Source organism: Podarcis vaucheri, assembly GCF_965113315.1.
Source record: "Podarcis vaucheri genome assembly, chromosome: 16".
NCBI lineage: Eukaryota > Metazoa > Chordata > Lepidosauria > Squamata > Lacertidae > Podarcis > Podarcis vaucheri.
This window is the reverse complement of record NC_138754.1, coordinates 35,618,856-35,637,659: the sequence shown is the minus strand read 5'-3', so window position 1 is coordinate 35,637,659 and position 18,804 is coordinate 35,618,856.

The following is an 18,804-nucleotide window of genomic DNA, read 5'->3' as shown; positions in this document are numbered from 1 at the left end:
AAGGGGGGAAATGTAGTAGCATCAAAGTCAATGATTGAGGGGAAGATGCTAATCCAAGGAAACACCAGCAGTTAACAGGAGTTCAGATGGAAACAATCCAGGAGTTAAGATGGAAACAGGAATTAAGATAGAGGCAATCCAAATGGGTCAAATAATGATTAAGAAGCAGGATGAAGATAGGGAATCAGGGCCACTGGCAGAGGAATGGCAGGGCAGGTGGAGCACCCCATTACGCTTAGCACCATTGGGGAGGGGGGTACCATCATGGCCGCCACCCCAGACACACGCTGCACACTCCCCCATTGTGCCTGGTGCCATGCCCCTGTGGGCGACGTGGCGCACCACGCCCCCAGGACGCACGTCACACCCACATGGGCAGCGCACTATGCCCCTGGGACACATGCCTAACCCCCACGGGTGGCATGCTATGCCCCCAGGATGCACATCACACCCGTGCGGGCCCCCGGGATGCACACCACACCCCGCAGGATGCGTGCCAGCCACACACCCTCCTTCTCTCCACCCCTGGTACCATAGCATGCAGCTTCGCCACTCAACGGAGCTGGGAAACAACAGAATGCAGGGAAAAGTATAACTGGAGGCAAATATATAGTCATGTTAGATTTTCTATGTGTTTCAAACTTGAGTCTCCAGATGTTGTTGGGCCACAATTCCAATAATCTCTGGTCACTGGCTAAGCTTGCAATGGGTGATGGACACTGTAGTGAAACAACATTTGGGGACTAAGGGTTGAAAAATGTTGTTCGAAAGGAATAATCAAATATGTAATTCCTCTTTCCATACTTTGAGACCTTGCCAAACAGTGTGTGTGTGTGTGTGTGTGTGTGTGTGTGCATGTTTCACTAATATGGGGACTGGGTAGAAGGCTTCCCACACAGAGTATGCACCAGGGGTGTGAAACAACCACAAGAGATGGTTGACACTCAGTTTGTTGCTTTGTCAAACCCCCCAGTTCAGCTCAGCCCTTTCTCCACTTCTGACAGAAGTGGATGAAATTTGCTGGTATAGTTGCTCCAAAGTGAATAAAACCTGTCAAATTATAAAGACACCTAGTTTTTCTCAACAACTCTAAAATGCCTCCCACAATAAGTAAGTAAATAAATAAGTTGTCCATTCTGAGGGCATGAATTCTGCCAAATTCGAGAAGGACATCTGCAATAGCTTTTCTTCCAAGGAGACTATGATGAAGTATTGGGATGGTTGAAAAGCAATTCCTAGTGTTTTGGAGGAGTAATGCATTGGGAAACTGTAGGGCCTGAGACAGGTGTCCCTGGGAATAAACCTACCAAACTGCACAGAAATAGGCCCAGAGACTTTTCAACTAGGCCCCTTTGAAGTTAATTGTGTGGTGGGGAGAACTAAAAAGGAGTTCCTTTGGGGGTAACATTATTCTCTTTGGCTACAAGGTAGATTTGTCAGTTATGAAACCCTATCCTCTCCTCATCCTGGTGCAGTTGCACAACTGCTCCCTCTTCCATACCACTGGGATTGGAGAGCACTGGTAGCAGCATTCCCTCAGATTATAAGACAGTTGCACCAGTCACATCAAATCTCTACACTCTGGGGCTTAATGTTCTCCCCCACGCCCAAAAAAACACACTGGCTTTCTGCCATTTTGTTAAGCTTTGGAACATTATATTCTCTTTCAGCAGAAGCTTGCCTGCAGCTTTTTTAACAACAACAACACATGGATCACCAAGGTGGCACAAATTAATTATTATTGTTCTATATTGATTTATACTCCACCTTTTTTCCTTGATGAGATACAAGGTGCATTACGGATAAAAATGAGAACTGCTAAAAACATAGAAGAAAAACATTTTTTTAAAAAATGATAGAATTAGAACTCTATACATATATCTCCCTGGAAAAGACCCTGATGTTGGGAAAGATGGAGGGCACAAGGAGAAGGGGACGACAGAGGACGAGATGGTTGGATAGTTTTCTCGAAGCTACCAGCATGAGTTTGACCAAACTGCGGGAGGCAGTGGAAGACAGGAGTGCCTGATGTGCTCTGGTCCATGGGGTCACGAAAAGTCGGACACGACTAAACGACTAAACAACAACAACATCATATATAAAATCTATTAAAACCATACTAATGACTACAATAAAAACAGCACAGCACCTGCCCTTTCATCAAAAGGAGTCAATTCGTTCTGCTTCACCTCAAGATTTGGGATTCTTTTCAATCTGATGCAGAGCCCTAGTATGAACACTTCCCGCCTTTGGGCCGGATTAAGATGCATGGGGAGGGTGAGTGCAAATGATTCATGCTTCCTCTTTTGCCACATCCTTGGAACATCTGAAGTGACTTTCATCTATGGTCAAATGCATTCATTAGTGGAAGTACATAGCCCAGACATCCTCCCGTAGGGGGGAAGACCACAGCCCAGCAATTTCTACATCCTGCGGGTCTAACTACAATTTCTGCTACCTACCTTGAGAGGGTTGGGGAGGGATCAGGAAGCAGATGATGTAAAAGAATTGTGCCTGAGATTCGAGGGAGATCAATTAAAATAGCTTGGCAGATTCCTGTGTTGGGTGTATGGCCTCCAGATCAAAAGATTTTTGCAAATGGGAGTTCTATTTGACTCCTACTTGGCAATATTACTTCTTCTACTTAAAAGAAAAATGAAAAATGATGAGGAAGAGGTGCTGTTACACTGGGATTAGTATTTCCTATGGCCTTAGTGTGTGTTGGAGCAGGGGTAAATTGCTCTGGGGTTAGATTCCATCTGTGAGTTGCCAATTGGCATTGCCTGCCCTTGAGGAGGAGGGGAAATGATGTTATTATTGCATCCACACTTAAAAAAAGAAAAGAAAAAAGACATACCTGGAATCCGCTGTGGCAAAACAGCAGGAAAGAAATATCAGTTCCAAAAAGGGAAGCGATAGTGTAAGAAAGCTTATTCTGAACAGGAATCCTATGGTGAGGTATCAGGCAGCACTTAACAATGGCTCATTGTGCCAAGAATGCTCTTTCACAAACCACCTGTGTCAGTAATTTAATTACCTAGAAGTGGGTTAGAATTAGTGACATGTGAGCTCGCACTAACTTGTCACATTGTTACCGGAAAAATCCGAGGGCTCCCTTGGACAAAAACAAAGACACCAACCAGGATAACTTGGAGCAAAACAGCAGCCTGTAGGCTTGGCCTTTATTGAACTGTTGCAACAGGGTGTTCCCCTCACTCGCAGGAGAGAGGAAAAGACCCAGAAAGATGGTGTGCAAGACCTTATAAAAACTTTTGAAATTCCCATCCTCTAGGTCAAGCCCACCCCCAGAAACATCATGCATACATTACAGAAAGGAGGGGTTGACATCATGCATACATTACAGAAGGGGTTGACATCATGCATACATTACAGAAAGGAGGGGTTGAGGGAGGAGTTGTGGTGGTAACCTGAGTGTCCTGTCACCTGGCTGGTTCTTCCTTTCCCCCTGCCCATGAGTCACCTCCAGGAGACAAAGGGGAGTTTGCAGTTTCCTGCCCCCAGAGGAAAGATCTGATCATTGTCCTTTGTTTCAGTCCATGCTGAATCCACTCCCATATGCAAGTTCTTTGTGATCCTGATTGTCTTCTGTCTGGGATCATCAGGGTTGACATAGCAACTGGGCAGGGCTCCTGTGGATGTGCTGGGATGGTGAAGGGATTATGGCTGACCAGAACCTTTGATAGTCCTTGCCATATGGAGTAAAATAAAATGGAACAGTGCAAATCCGATGTATGGTTGATTTTTCTATGAGTTTATAACAGAAATGTGGCGTATGTAGTGTGTGAGTGTGAGTGTGTGTGAAGTTTGTACAAACAGAATGATTGGGGGGGGGGTTCCTGCTACACACATCATCTGTTGGGTTCTTGCTGAGCTTTTATGGCCAGAAGAATCCCTTGTTACCCAGGACATAGAGCTTCCATGCCCCCCAGGCCAGTCAACGAAGGTCCTAGGAACTCTTAATTCCCATGCTTCCCGGTAGCCATCTCTGCATGCTCAGAAGAAACTAACCAGCTGTGGTATTTAAAGTATGGTTACCAAATCCTTTTCAATGAATCCGGGGATACTTTTTTTTTTGGGGGGGGGGGAGCTGAGCAGCAACAGGGAGTCAGTAGTGGGGATGGTGAGGCAAAAGACCCTGGGCCCAAGCACACATGCATATTGTATAAAGGTGCTAAACCCTTCTTTCATACCCTGTGAAACATAAATGCGCAGAGTTTTTTAAAAACTGGGCAATGGTGCGGCATGCGCCCATGACTCCCAAGCCTCCCCTGATCTCCTGCCCCCTTCCCCCTTTGTTTTGACTGATCAGGGGAGGCTCGGGAGTCGCAGGCGGCCGGCCGTTGCCCAGTTTTTAAAAAATCCTGTGCATTTATGTTTCACAGGGTGCAAAAGAAGGGCTTTGCACCTTGCCTGGCAGAGAAACCGCACACCTTGCGCCCCTCCTGGGCAATGGCTGCCTGCCTGCAACTTCCGAGCCTCCGATCTGTCAAAACAAAGGGGGAAGGGGGCAGGAAATCTGTACCGCCAGACGTTCCTGGTTCCCCCCTGGCAGTGGTGGTGGCAGCAAGCAGCGAACAGCTCCTGAAGCCAGCCAGAGCCAACTGCGCTTCCAGGCTGGCTCCGGGCTGCTGAGGCTGCCACTGCCACATTTCCCGGGGACAGATTTGCAAATCTGGGGACTGTCCCCAGGAACCGGGGATGTCTGGTAACCCTAAAGATTAAATGGGATGGTGGTGTAAGCTCATGGCACCAGTCTTTGCCCACTTATCCCAAAAGAAAGACTTGAGAGATATGAACTGTGGTGGAAAGGTCACAGCTTTATGGGTTATAAAGGGCCAATCTTTCACTCTCAGCCTTACCTACCTCACAGGAATGTTGTGAGAATAAAATGGGGGTGGTATATTGCATTGAGTTCCTTGGGGGAAAAGGTTGGGATGTAAATGTAATAAAATAAATAAAAGGAGAGAATGATCTATCCATCCAAAGCTGTAACTCAGGCTCGATACAGGAGCTCACATAATTGTATCACCGTGATACAGAAGCTCACATAATTGAAAGCTCCACCTTTTAAAAACAGCTCCCTGAGACTTCCCCAAAGCTAGAACACTAGATCTCCAGGAGAAGGCTGCTAGACTAGCTCTCTCCCTGACAAGTTAGATTTCTATGCAAGGGGATTAGCTTGTTTTTCACTTTGCCCTGACACATTCTGGCCTCTGCCAGTTGCTAGCAGACCCCTGGGAGGCTATCTTCTGCCTCCCAAGAAGGGCATCATAGCTTGAGGGAGACCAACCTGGCTCCATCCATCAGGCATGCAGTGGTTCTGGTGCTTGCTGTCATATTCCTTCCTCATTCCTTTTGTATCTTATCTATTAGATTATGAGGTTGTGGACAGGAACTGTCTATCACTTAATGATTGTTTGGTGCTTGGAGTCCTGGGGTCCTGAAGGTGCATGTTTCTGAATTTCTCCTTCCTTGGCTGGAGGAGTGTGGTGAGGAGGCAGGCTGGGAGGTGAAATTAAGGTCATCCTCTCTCTCTGCAGGGTAGGCTCACTCAATCACAAAAGGTCTGGGAGTCTGAAATATTATTTGACTGTTTCCCACACATGGCCTCCTTTCCCCTATGCACTTTCTTTTCTTTTATTTTTTCTTTTATTATCTTTATTGCAAAGCATACAATACAAACAGACAAAAACAATACCACAATAACAAACTAAGCATTTATTGACTACACATTGTCTAACATCACACATATTTTTGACTTCCTGATCACCTCATTGTGCTTTCTATTCTTAAGCTACAGTGTATGCACTTCCTGTTATATCTATTACATACCAATTTTTTCTCATGTTTATAATTTTCTTTAATATTCAAGATTCAATCTATTCAAGATTCAATCAGGAGATTTGCATTTTCACAATATTGTTTAAAATATTCTTTAAATATTGTCCATTCTTTGCTCACTTTCTGATTTGAGTTTCCTCTTATTTTCCCAGTCATTTTCACAAGTTCCAGGTATTCTATCATCTTCACCTGCCAGTCAAACTTTGCACTTTCTAAAAATTTCAAGTTGTAATTAATAAAGCCACTCTGGTTAAATACAATTCTTTGTGTCTGGCCAATTTATTTACTAAATCTCCTAATGCAACTGTGTCTGCAAAAAGGAAGGCACTGCATAAAAGGATACACAGAACCAGAGAAGGTATATCCGTTTCTCCACATCTTGCAACAATGCTCTGAATTATGCACTGATAAATACCTGGAGCAGGCAAGATGGGGGGAGATTGACTTCTGTTTCCTCTGCGGCAGAGGAAGTTAATCCAAATGTATCAGACCGCCACTAACTCTGAGTGAAGCAGAACATTACGGGACCACATTTTCTGCTTGGTTACAGGATCACCTATCATTTTATCAACACTACAAAGAAAATTAGATGGGGCGGGGAGGTTTGACAGCTTATCTTGCCACATCACTCTTGGTACCAGAGCTTGTCTTAGTTTCTTCCTCCCTAGCAAACTCTCTGCCCTCGCAAAAAAGAGAGAGAGAGAAAAGTCCCCAAACAGGTCATATAAGCATAAAAACACTCCCTTATGGCTTATGTGTGTGGTACGGAAGCTGTACTACCCAGGACAGGATGGGGTTGTGCAGGGTTGTTAAGGCAGCAGAGGGCATTGTTGGCTGCCCACTCTCCACCTTAGAGCATATTTATGCCACAAGGTGCCATAGGAAGGCACTGGACATAGTAAAAGATCCATCGCATCCTGGTCACTGTCTCTTCGAGCTCTTGCCGTCGGGACAGAGATACAGGACGATAAAGACAAGAACGAGCCGTCTTAAGAACAGCTTCTTCTCCAGAGCGATCTCGGCCCTGAATGGGAAGCCCGGACTTTGAAAGTCATCTAATCTCCCTTGCTGTATTATACTGTATTGTTTAATTAGTGTTTTTATGGAGCAGTCAAGTAATTTCGTTGTCCCCGAAGGCGGCAATGACAATAAAGATATTATTATTATTATTATTATTATTATTATTATTATTATTATTATACACTGTACAGGCTATTCTATGGTATGGGCAAGCCTGAGAGGGCTGACTAGAACCTGTTCTGCTGGGTGGAAGTGGGCATAATTAGGCTACAGAGAAGGACCACCAGGTGCAAAAGGGGGAAAGTCTCCCACACCTTTAATAATTTTAGAGAAGAGGGGGTTTCAACCAGCATGGCTTGTGTGACAAGCTACATCTGCTGGAATTCTGTCTTCTGCAAAGTGCAACATCTCTCTCCTCTTTAGAATCTTGCTACCTCAAGGGAAGCCAGTAGGGTGCCTTTCATGTGTTCCTGAATGGCAACTCCCATCAGCCTCTGCCATCCTGGTCAATGGTCACAGACAATGGGAGCTGTAGTAGAGGAACATCTGGGGAGCACTAGGTGGGCTACCCCAGATCTAGGCCTTTGTAGGCAGCCTGGTGGTCCTACCTGCCAACTTCTTCCTCCTTAGCCTCAACTGTTGCCCTTGTAGAAGTCAGCAATGAGGAGGGGAGGAATGGGGACAAAACTAGAATTCGTTGGCTCATCTATAATTGTCTCTAGTTCTTCCTACGGTTGGTCTCCCTGCCTGGCCTCCCCTCCACCAGTCCCAGTGGCCACCAGACACACTGAGTGATCCAGGTCACAGAGAGTAGACCTCTCTCTCTCTCTCTCTCTCTCTCTCTCTCTTTAATGAGTAACACTCTTCTTTCTTTTTGGTATTAAAAAAATGACCTCCTCTTTCCAAGGAAGAGATTTTATCAGTGGTGTGTTATTTTCTAGGCTTTATACTCTCCTCCCCCACCTTCTCAAGGTAATCAGTCCTGAGATCCAAAATTCTCACCTGCGGTTCCTGGCTACACAGAATACAGTACTGAAGATCAAACTCTGTCAATAAAAAAGATCAAACTTTGCCATTTGAAGGTAAAGCCAACAGATGCCGTTTAATCTTTCGCTTTGGGTCCAAGGCAGATGGCAAATACTAGAGACGGAAGCATCAAGACTTTAAAAAATGTTACTGATCGTCACTTCTCCTTCCATTCCAATGTGCCTCTACCATCTGTGGTAAAATGTTTGCCTTCCAGGCAGAAGAAAAACATAATCAGGGGAAAGATATGTAGATTGGTGCAATTAGGGACTAGGAAGAAGAAGGGTCCAGCTCCATGGGCCTTCTGGTGGTTCTCTCACTGCGAGAAGTGAGGCAGAGGACCTTCTCGATGGTGGCGCCTGCCCTGTGGAATGCCCTCCTTTCAGATGTCAAGAAAATAAACAACTATCTGACTTTTAGAAGACATCTGATGGCAGCCCTGAATAGGGAAGTTTTAAATGTTTGATGCTTTACTGTGTTTGATGATTTAATTTGTTGGAAACTGTCAGAAAGTTCTTCCTGATGTTTAGTCAGAATCTCCTTTCTTGTAACTTGAATCCATTGGTTTGAGTCCTCCCCTCTGAAGCTGGGGAAAACAAGCTTGCTCCATCTTCCATGTGACAGCCCTTTAGATATTTGAAGATGGCTACCATACCTCCTTCTTTTTCTCCTCTTCTCCAAGCTAAACATGCCCAATTTCCCCAACTGTTACTCATAAGGATTGATTTACAGACCCTTGAACACTTTGGCTGCCCTCCTCTGCACACCTTCCAGCTTGTCAATATCTTTCTTAAACTGTGGTGCCCAGACAAAGGCAGAATTACTTCCCTTGATCTGGACACTAGACCTCTGCTGATGCAGCCTAAAATGGCATTAGTGTTGTTTTTTGGGGTTTTTTTGTTTTTTGGGGGGGTTTTTTTGCTGCTGCATCACTCTGTTGACTTCTGTTAAGTTTGTGGTCTGTTAAGACACTTAGAATAGGGACACGGGTGGTGCTGTGGTCTAAACCACTGAGCCTAGGGCTTGCCGATTAGAAGGTCGGTGGTTCCAATCCCCACAACGGGGTGAACTCCTGTTGCTCGGTCCCTGCTCCTGCCCACCTAGTAGTTTGAAAGCACATCAAAGTGCAAGTAGATAAATAGGTACCGCTGTGGCGGGAAGGCGTTTCCATGCACTGCTCTGGTTCTCCAGAAGTGGCTTAGTCATTCTGGCCACATGACCCGGAAGCTGTAATCTGGCTCCCTTAGCCAATAAAGCGAGATGAGCGCCGCAACCCCAGAGTTGTCCGCGACTGGACCTAACGGTCAGGGGTCCCTTTACCTTTACCTTTTTAGGACACTTAGATCTTTTTCACATGCTCTACTGGCAAGGCAGGTGTCGTTTATCTTATATTTCTGCAGCCGGTTCTTCCTGCCTTAGTGCAGAACCCTACATTTGTCTCTATTGTAATTCATTTTTTTAAGTTTTGGCTCAGTTATCTGATAAGGTCAGTGAACCAACTACAAATCCAGCCAACACTTACCTCTTCCAGCCCACATTTTACCAACTTCTCCACAAGAATATAATATAACTCTATCGGAAGGAAGGAAGGAAGGAAGGAAGGAAGGAAGGAAGGAAGGAAGGACATTCAGCTGGCATGACTTGTCTTTGAGAAACCCATGCTGGGTCTTAGTAATCACAGTATCCTTTCCTAAGTGCTCAAAGACTGACTGTTTAATTATCTGTTTTAGGACCTGGTATTGATGACAAGCAAGCTCACCAGTTAGTAGTTACTTTGAACTCAATCCCCCACTTATTCTCAAAGATGATAGAGTCTCTGAGGTTATATCTATAAGCTCCTTTGGTACCCTTGGGTGCAGCTCATCAGACCCTGGAGATTTGAATTCATTTAGAGTAGCTAGGGGTTCCCTTACCACCTCTTTTCCTATCTTGGGCTGCAGCTCACTCCTTACATCATTTATTCTGTTATTACCGGGTTGAGCGGAGCAAGAAACCACTTCCAGTTTCTGATTATGATGATTGCCAGCACTGGGGCAGAGCAGGCTATAAAAGGTCTTCTCACCTTCTCAGCCCCTTTCTTCTTTGGAGGTCATCAAGACACCCAGCCCACTCTCCCTCCTTCCCTCCTTCCCTCTCTGTATGAAGTGTGAAATTAGCTGGTCATGATATTTGGGGCCGAGTAGGAATTGTTTGGCTTCAACTGTGACTAGGTTCAGCTAGTGAAGTTTTTTTTGGGGGGGGGGTTGCCTACTCCATACTGTACTACAGGTTTGGAGCAGTTAGAGGCAGCTCGGTAAATAGGTTGATTGGTTTAACTGGCTTTTGGTCACTTAGCAGGTGTGTGTGCCAGGAGAAAAGAGCAGAACAAGAAATGGTGATTACCCCTGAGGCACTTTTCAGGTGAATAGTGATCCCAGTGACTTGCACACAGGGCTCTGTGACTAGCCGGAATTAAGATTGCCAGAAGAAATACCAACAACCTCAGATATGCAGATGACACAACCTTGATGGCAGAAAGTGAAGAGGAAATAAAGGTAATGAGGGTGAAAGAGGAGAGTGCAAAATATGGTCTGAACCTCAACATCAAAAAAACGAAGATCATGGCCACTGGTCCCATCACCTCCAGGCAAATAGAAGGGGAAGGAAATGGAGGCAGTGAGAGATTTTACTTTCTTGGGTTCCATGATCACTGCAAATGGTGACAGCAGTCACAAAATTAAAAGACGCCTGCTTCTTGGGAGAAAAGCAATGACAAACCTAGACAGCATCTTAAAAAGCAGAGACATCACCTTGCCAACAAAGGACCATATAGTTAAAGCTATGGTTTTCCCAGTAGTGATGTATGGAAGTGAGAGCTGGACCATAAAGAAGGCTGATCACCAAAGAATTGATGCTTTTGAATTATGGTGCTTGAGGAGACTCTTGAGAGTCCCACAGACTGCAAGAAGATCAAACGTATCCATTCTTAAGGAAATCAGCCCTGAGTGCTCACGGGAAGGACAGATCCTGAAGCTGAGGCTCCAGTACTTTGGCCACCTCATGAGAAGAGAAGGCTCCCTGGAAAAAGACCCTGATGTTGGGAAAGACTGAGGGCACAAGGAGAAGGGGACGATAGAGAACAAGATGGTTGGACAGTGTTCTTGAAGCTATGAACATGAGTTTGACCAAACTGCGGGAGGCAGTGGAAGACAGGAGTGCCTGGAGTGCTCTGGTCCATGGGGTCATGAAGAGTCAGACATGACTAAACAACAACAACATTGAGGTTAACCTATGTCACTCATTCTAAGTTTTGTAGCTTGGAAGCACCGTCAATCATGAGCAGGAGGCTAATGTATTGGAAGGTCTTCCTGCACATGGTCTCATTCTCCTTATGCAGCTTAAAAGTTTGTAAGTTATTGAGTTCTAATGTTCTTAAGTTCTCAAGCTGAATTTAATAATGTGGTCCTGGTTTATCCCACACCTTGCATCTTGCCTTTGTATTTTTGCTTTCCTGATGCAAAACAAATCATTGGTATAATCTCTCCCCCACACACACACACAAACACACAGAGAGAGGGGAGAGAGAGAGAGAGGCTATAGGTCTGCCAACACAAAAAAGGCAACAGTGGTTTAAAAATGTTGACTGCACATATTTAGGACTGCAACTGCAGAAAGCCAGCACAGCATGAGCAGAGCAGCTTAGCCAAGCTCAAGCAAGTGTGTCATCCAGCTATGGTCGAACTAATACATCTCCAATTCCCCGTGGCTTTAGTTCTGCAGGGAAAAGGACAGCAAACAGCCCTTGTTTGTGAAATGCACCAGCCTTTTTGGAATTTGTCTGCAGAAGAGGGCTGGGGACAGCAAGAGCTAACTGGGAAAGAAATCCTCCCTGTACATTTGTCGCTATCAAATCATCTTCTCCAGCAACACATACTAAAGCTGTCCACCAGCTCTGTGTATACAGTATTTCAAATAAAGAGGTGGCTCAGGGTTCTACAGGCACAATCTCATGTACTCGAATTGGATTGCACTGTTAAGAAGGGGTGTCAAGGCAGATGAGGGAGCCCCCAGCATTCTGTTGCCTTCTTTTTTCCAAAAAATTAAATACACAATTCTCCCTCACCTTTTCTTTTCTCTGTTGCAAGTTTGGTCTTGGAGTTCAAAATGAAGCAGGGCAAAGGCTAATAAAGTTCTGCCAAGAGAACAAGCTGGTCATCACAAACACTCTTTTCCAACAACACAAGAGACGACTCTACACATGGACATCACCAGATGGGCAGCATCGAAATCAGATTGATTATATTCTCTGCAGCCAAAGATGGTGAAGCTCTATACAGTCAGCAAAAACAAGACCTGGAGCTGACTGTGGCTCAGATCATCAGCTTCTTATAGCAAAATTCAAGCTTAAACTGAAGAAAGTAGGAAAAACCATTGGGCTGGTAAGATACAATCTAAGTATGAATACACAGTGGAAGTGAGGAACAGGTTTAAGGATTTAGATTTGGTGGACAGAGTGCCTGAAGAACTATGGATGGAGGCTCGTAACATTATACAAGAGGCAGCAACTAAAACCATCCCAATGAAAAGAAAATGCAAGAAAGCAAAGTGGCTGTCCAACGAGGCCTTACAAATAGCGGGGGAGAGAAGGCAAGCAAAGTGCGAGGGAGATAGTGAAAGATACAGGAAATTGAATGCAGATTTCCAAAGAATAGCAAGGAGAGACAAGAAGGCCTTCTTAAACAAGCAATGCAAAGAAATAGAGGAAAACAATAGAATGGGGAAAACCAGAGATCTGTTCAAGAAAATTGGAGATATGAAAGGAACATTTCGTACAAAGATTACCATAATAAAAGACAAAAGTGGAAAGGACCTAACAGAAGCAGAAGACATCAAGAAGAGGGGGCAAGAAAACACAGAGGAACTATACCAGAAAAAAATGGATGTCTCGTACACCCCAGGTAGTGTGGTTGCTGACCTTGAGCCAGACATCCTGGAGAGTGAAGTCAAATGGGCCTTAGAAAGCACTGCTAATAACAAGGCTAGTGGAAGTGATGATATTCCAGCTGAACTATTTAAAATTTTAAACGATGATGCTGTGAAGGTGCTACACTCAATATGCCAGCAAGTTTGGAAAACTCAGCAGTGGCCAGAGGATTGGAGAAGATCAGTCTACATCCCAATCCCAAAGAAGGGCAGTGCCAAAGAATGCTCCAGCTACCGCACAATTTCACTCATTTCACACGCTAGCAAGGTTATGCTTAAAATTCTTCAAGGCAGGCTTAAGCAGTATGTGGACCAAGAACTCCCAGAAATGCAAGCTGGATTTCGAAGGGGCAGAGGAACCAGAGACCAAATTGCAAACATGCGCTGGATTATGGAGAAAGCTAGAGAGTTCCAGAAAGACATCTACTTTTGCTTCATTGACTATGCAAAAGCCTTTGACTGTGTTGACCACAGCAAACTATGGCAAGTTCTTAAAGAAATGGGAGTGCCTGATCACCTCATCTGTCTCCTGAGAAATCTCTATGTGGGACAAGAAGCTACAGTTAGAACTGGATATGGAACAACTGATTGGTTCAAAATTGGGAAAGGAGTATGACAAGGCTGTATATTGTCTCCCTGCTTATTTAACTTATATGCAGAATTCATCATGTGAAGGCTGGGCTGGATGAATCCCTAGCCGGAATTAAGATCGCCGGAAGAAATATCAACAACCTCAGATATGCAGATGACACAACCTTGATGGCAGAAAGTGAAGAGGAATTAAAGAACCTTTTAATGAGGGTGAAAGAGGAGAGCGCAAAATATGGTCTGAAGCTCAACATCAAAAAAACGAAGCTCATGGCCACTGGTCCCATCACCTCCTGGCAAATAGAAGGGGAAGAAATGGAGGTAGTGAGAGATTTTACTTTCTTGGGCTCCATGATTACTGCAGATGGTGACAGCAGTCACGAAATTAAAAGACGCCTGCTCCTTGGGAGAAAGGCGATGGCAAACTTAGACAGCATCTTAAAAAGCAGAGACATCATTTTGCCAACAAAGGTCCGTATAGTTAAAGCCATGGTTTTCCCAGTAGTGATGTATGGAAGTGAGAGCTGGACCATAAAGAAGGCGGATTGCCGAAGAATTGATGCTTTTGAATTATGGTGCTGGAGGAGACTCTTGAGAGTCCCATGGACTGCGAGAATCAAATGTATCCATTCTTAAGGAAATCAGCCCTGAGTGCTCACTGGAAGGACAGATCGTGAAGCTGAGGCTCCAATACTTTGGCCACGTCATGAGAAGAGAAGACTCCCTGGAAAAGGCCCTGATGTTGGGAAAGATGGAGGGCACAAGGAGAAGGGGATGACAGAGGACGAGATGGTTGGACGGTGTTCTGGAAGCTACAAACATGAGTCTGCCCAAACTGCGGGAGGCAGTGCAAGACAGGAGTGCCTGGCCTGCTCTTGTCCATGGGGTCATGAAGAGTCGGACATGTCTAAACGACTAAACAACAACAACATGATCTCTTCCCCTCCCCCCCTCTCCCTCTCTCTCTCTCTCTCTCTCTCTCTCTCACACACACACACACACACACATACACACACACACACAGAGAGAGAGAGAGGCTATAGGTCTGCCAACACAAAAAAGGCAACAGTGGTTTAAAAATGTTGACTGCACATATTTAGGTCTGCAACTGCAGAAAGCCAGCACAGCATGAGCAGAGCAGCTTAGCCAAACTCAAGCAAGTGTGTCATCCAGCTATGGTCGAACTAATACATCTCCAATTCCCCGTGGCTTTAGTTCTGCAGGGAAAAGGACAGCAAACAGCACTTGTTTGTGAAACGCACCAGCCTTTTTGGAATTTGTCTGCAGAAGAGGGCTGGGGACAGCAAGAGCTAACTGGGAAAGAAATCCTCCCTGTACATTTGTCGCTATCAGATAATCTTCTCCAGCAACACATACTAAAGCTGTCCACCAGCTCTGTGTATACAGTATTTCAAATAAAGAGGTGGCTCAGGGTTCTACAGGCACAATCTCATGTACTCGAATTGGATTACACTGTTAAGAAGGGGTGTCAAGGCAGATGAGGGAGCCCCCAGCATTCTGTTGCCTTCTTTTTTCCAAAAAAGTTAAATACACAATTCTCCCTCACCTTTTCTTTTCGGAGAAAAGAGAATCAAGCTCAAATATTAAAAATTGTGGCGGTGACACATATTCATTTGGTTCCAAAGTTGGATCCTGGATTGAGGTTTCTGACCATCTGTGCAAACTAACATTTGGTTCACACTCAGAATTTCTGTGAAAAACAGCATAGTGTCCTGAAATAGGGTAGCAGACTTCTTGAATTTTTTTAGCAGGTGGTTTTTTGTTTTGTTTTTTGTTCCACCTCCAACACATTCATTCATTCAGGAAGTGCTTCTCGTTGCTATGGCAACTACTACTCTGCATCCTCCGTGCTTCTTATCCCCCTTGCAATATCATGTTGAACTATCTCCAGTAATTTCATCAAGTTGCAATAATCTTCCCAATGGGGGGAAAGCGATGCCATCTGAAGATTCCCACCCCCTAATTCTCATATGCATGAGAGAACAACAAGCTGTTTGTTCAACTATCATGACTACAAATCCCATTACACAATGCACTGGTGAGTAAAGCATCCATGTATGCAAATTGCTGGAACTTTTGGGAGTTCAGGCAGCAGAATTAAAACTGGTTGGAGGTATCATTTAAAAAATCTGCTGCTTGGTCCAGCGAAATTGAAAGGGATGTGTGAGTGTGTGTGTGTGCATGCGTGCGTGCGCATGCATGCATGTATAAGCAGGATCGTTGTCAGAACCCAGCTGCTGAGGCCCAAATACCCTAACAGGCCCCATAAGCACTGACATCTCCTGGCTGCCTGTGGACAATATGGGAAGGGCATAGAAAGCTGTCTCAAGTTAGACCATTGGTCCAACTAGACTACATTATCTTCAGTGGTGAGCAGCAACCAGACCAGATTCTTTCCCATCCCTTCCTGGAGAGTCTAGGGATTGAACCTGGGTCCTTTTCAAGCAAAACTTCTGTTCTCATCCATTGGTGGCCATCGGTGAGGTGGGAGCAACTGCAGATTTAGCCAATGACCAAAGCCACCCACTTGGTTACAGTGCCTCACAGTGCCAGACACTGTGTCTATGTCAGTTGCTCTGAAGCACATAATTAGAGCATGGCTTCCTCCAGCTCCAGCCATTGCGACCAATTAAACCCATGGCCAGGCATCTCTGAGCAATAGCCACCCTGTTAGGGGCCACTCAGACTTGCAAATCTGACTCTGCCAGGAGCTGAATTTTAATACAAGAGTAGGGATATTCCTAGGGTCGCGGGTGGCGCTGTGGTCTAAACCGCAGAGCCTAGGGCTTGCTGATCGGCAGGTCGGCAGTTTGAATCCCTGTGACAGGGTGAGCTCCTGTTGTTCAGTCCCAGCTCCTGCCCACCTAGCAGTTCAAAAGCACATCAAGTGCAAGTAGATAAATAGGTACCACTCCAGTGGGAAGGTAAATGGTGTTTCCGTGCACTGCTTTGGTTCGCCAGAAGTGGCTTAGTCCTGCTGGTCACATGACCCGGAAGCTGTCCGCAGATAAACGCCAGCTCCCTCGGCCTATAGAGCGAGATAAGCATGCAACCTCAGAGTTGTCTGCGACTGGACCTAACGGTCACAGGTACCTTTACCTTTACCTTCCTATTTTCATCTGTCCTGAGGTTGGCACTCCTCTTCAGCCCAAAGGCTGCACTGCATCCTGGGAAACCTTCCAAGGGCTACATGCCATTTTACCTTTGCATGGGGGGGGGTAGTCTCTACACACACTCACACACCAATCCCTAGCCTCCATCCATCCAGACAAGCAAGGGGTGTTATCAGAATTCCAAGACAAATTCCACCCAGACGAAAATACTCTGGGGTAGTGTGTGAAGCAGAGCCTGTGTGATGCAAGGTAAGTGAGGGTGTAGCCAAGAAAGGGTCCGAAAGGCCACATACAGGGGCCTGAAGAGTTGCATTTGGCCCCTGGGGCTGAGGTTCCCAACCACTACTGGAGGGTATGCACACACACACACACACAACCCTACAACAACCTGAAAAGTGGTTTTGCCAACATGCACCTCAATACTGATGGAGCCACATTGGTGGCACTGTAGCAGAAAACTTCACTTTTAGCTCATTTCCTTCAATTGAAAAGTCTGCAAGGTTGGCGGTCTTCCAGCGCCATTCCATTATCATGTGCGTAATACCATTGGACAGATGGCAGAAAACAGCGCAGGGCTGAGACGTCAAAGTTTCCCTGAGGGCTTGGCCGAGTAAGTAATGTTTCCTTTGTATTTGATGTGTAATTGAAAATCCAAGGGAGCTTAATATTGCAAATGGCTGCATTAAGGAACCCGCCAGCCTTCCTCCCCAGGAGCAGCAGCTGGCAGAAAGGCCTTGATATTCATAATTCAGTTAAATTAAATTAATTGCTTGCATGGAAATGGAAAGGAATGCAGCCTGATCAGGCTTTGAGGTGATTATTTGCTGCGGAAGGGCTGAGGAGCATGGTCTGAAGGGGGCTAAGGGGCAGGCATCTCTCCCACGTTTATGTATCAGGCCACATGCAGCTATTACACTGGCCAAGGCTGTGTCAAAAGGCAGCTGCAGCCAAGTCCAGAACTGGACTTTCCAGTTCTTGAGTGGACCTTCCACTCAAGTTCCCCAGGATCAGTCATCTTGAGCTGGGTGCCAGAGCAATATGTTCTGCTCTGTAGTTCAGGCAAAGGCCAAATGGCAGAATCCTAATAGTTAGTCCAGACTGGTTCCTTCCTTATTGTTCTTCTGCCAGCAAGTGAAGACTTTGTTGTTCCAATGGGCTTTTGGGAACTGACTGCTTTTAATGGTATCATGCTGTTTTTTATTGTAAGTCCACTCGCCATTTCTGGTGGGTGGTGCTGTGGACTGACCACAGGCCCTGTGGTGATCCGGCCAGGGGGCCAGGAGCTTGACTGACCACCTGCCGGTGATTGGCTTGCACCAGCAGGTCTTGGGCAGGCTTCCCCAGGGGAACTCCTGCAGCCAAGCTGGTGCCAAACATATTGCTCTGCTTTCCTCTGGACCTTATCAGTGAGACCGAGAGGGAGGACTTCTTATTTGGGCAGCCCAGGACCTCTATACACACACTGCCCAGGCTTGTGCCCAGGGGAGGTCACTTTGGTGCTGCTAATTCAGCAGTTTGACTTCACCCCCATAGGTGCACTCCATTGTCTCTCGAAACATATGCATTTTAATGCACATTCTTGGAAAAGCATTAATCTGAAATACACTGTTAATTGTGTTACAAAATGCATATTAATTGTGTTTTGATTTTAATCAACATTTTAATTGCTTTGCTTTGGAAGGTATCCAGAGAACACCTGTTCTGGGAGGTGATATAAATGTGGTTAACAGATTAACCCCACTTACATAGGAGTAAGCTCCACTGACTTCAGCCAGGCTCATTCGAGAGTGGACATGGTTGGAAGTGCAGCTAAGGTAGCCACCAACAGAATTGGCTGGTTCATGTTGCTACCGTTCCATGACCAGATATTCTGTGCTGAACCAATTAATTCAAGTGAGCCTGGTGTCCTTTCATGACATTTATGATTATCCCCTTCCACACTTTATCCTCACAACCCTGAGACATGGACTGACAGTGAATAGCCCAAGGTCACTCAGGGATCTTCACAGATGAGTGGTGATTTTAACCCTGATCTCTTACACTCTAGTCCATTTAATATCCCTCCACATTCTGCAAAGAAAGATTAGAAGTGACTAGGTTGGGGTGGTGCGATAATCTTTTTCCATAGGGCTTCCTGTTTACAGATGGCCTTGTTAAAAGCTCTGTGTGGCACCCTTAATACTAACCAGTTCAGGCTACAGTCCTATCTGGG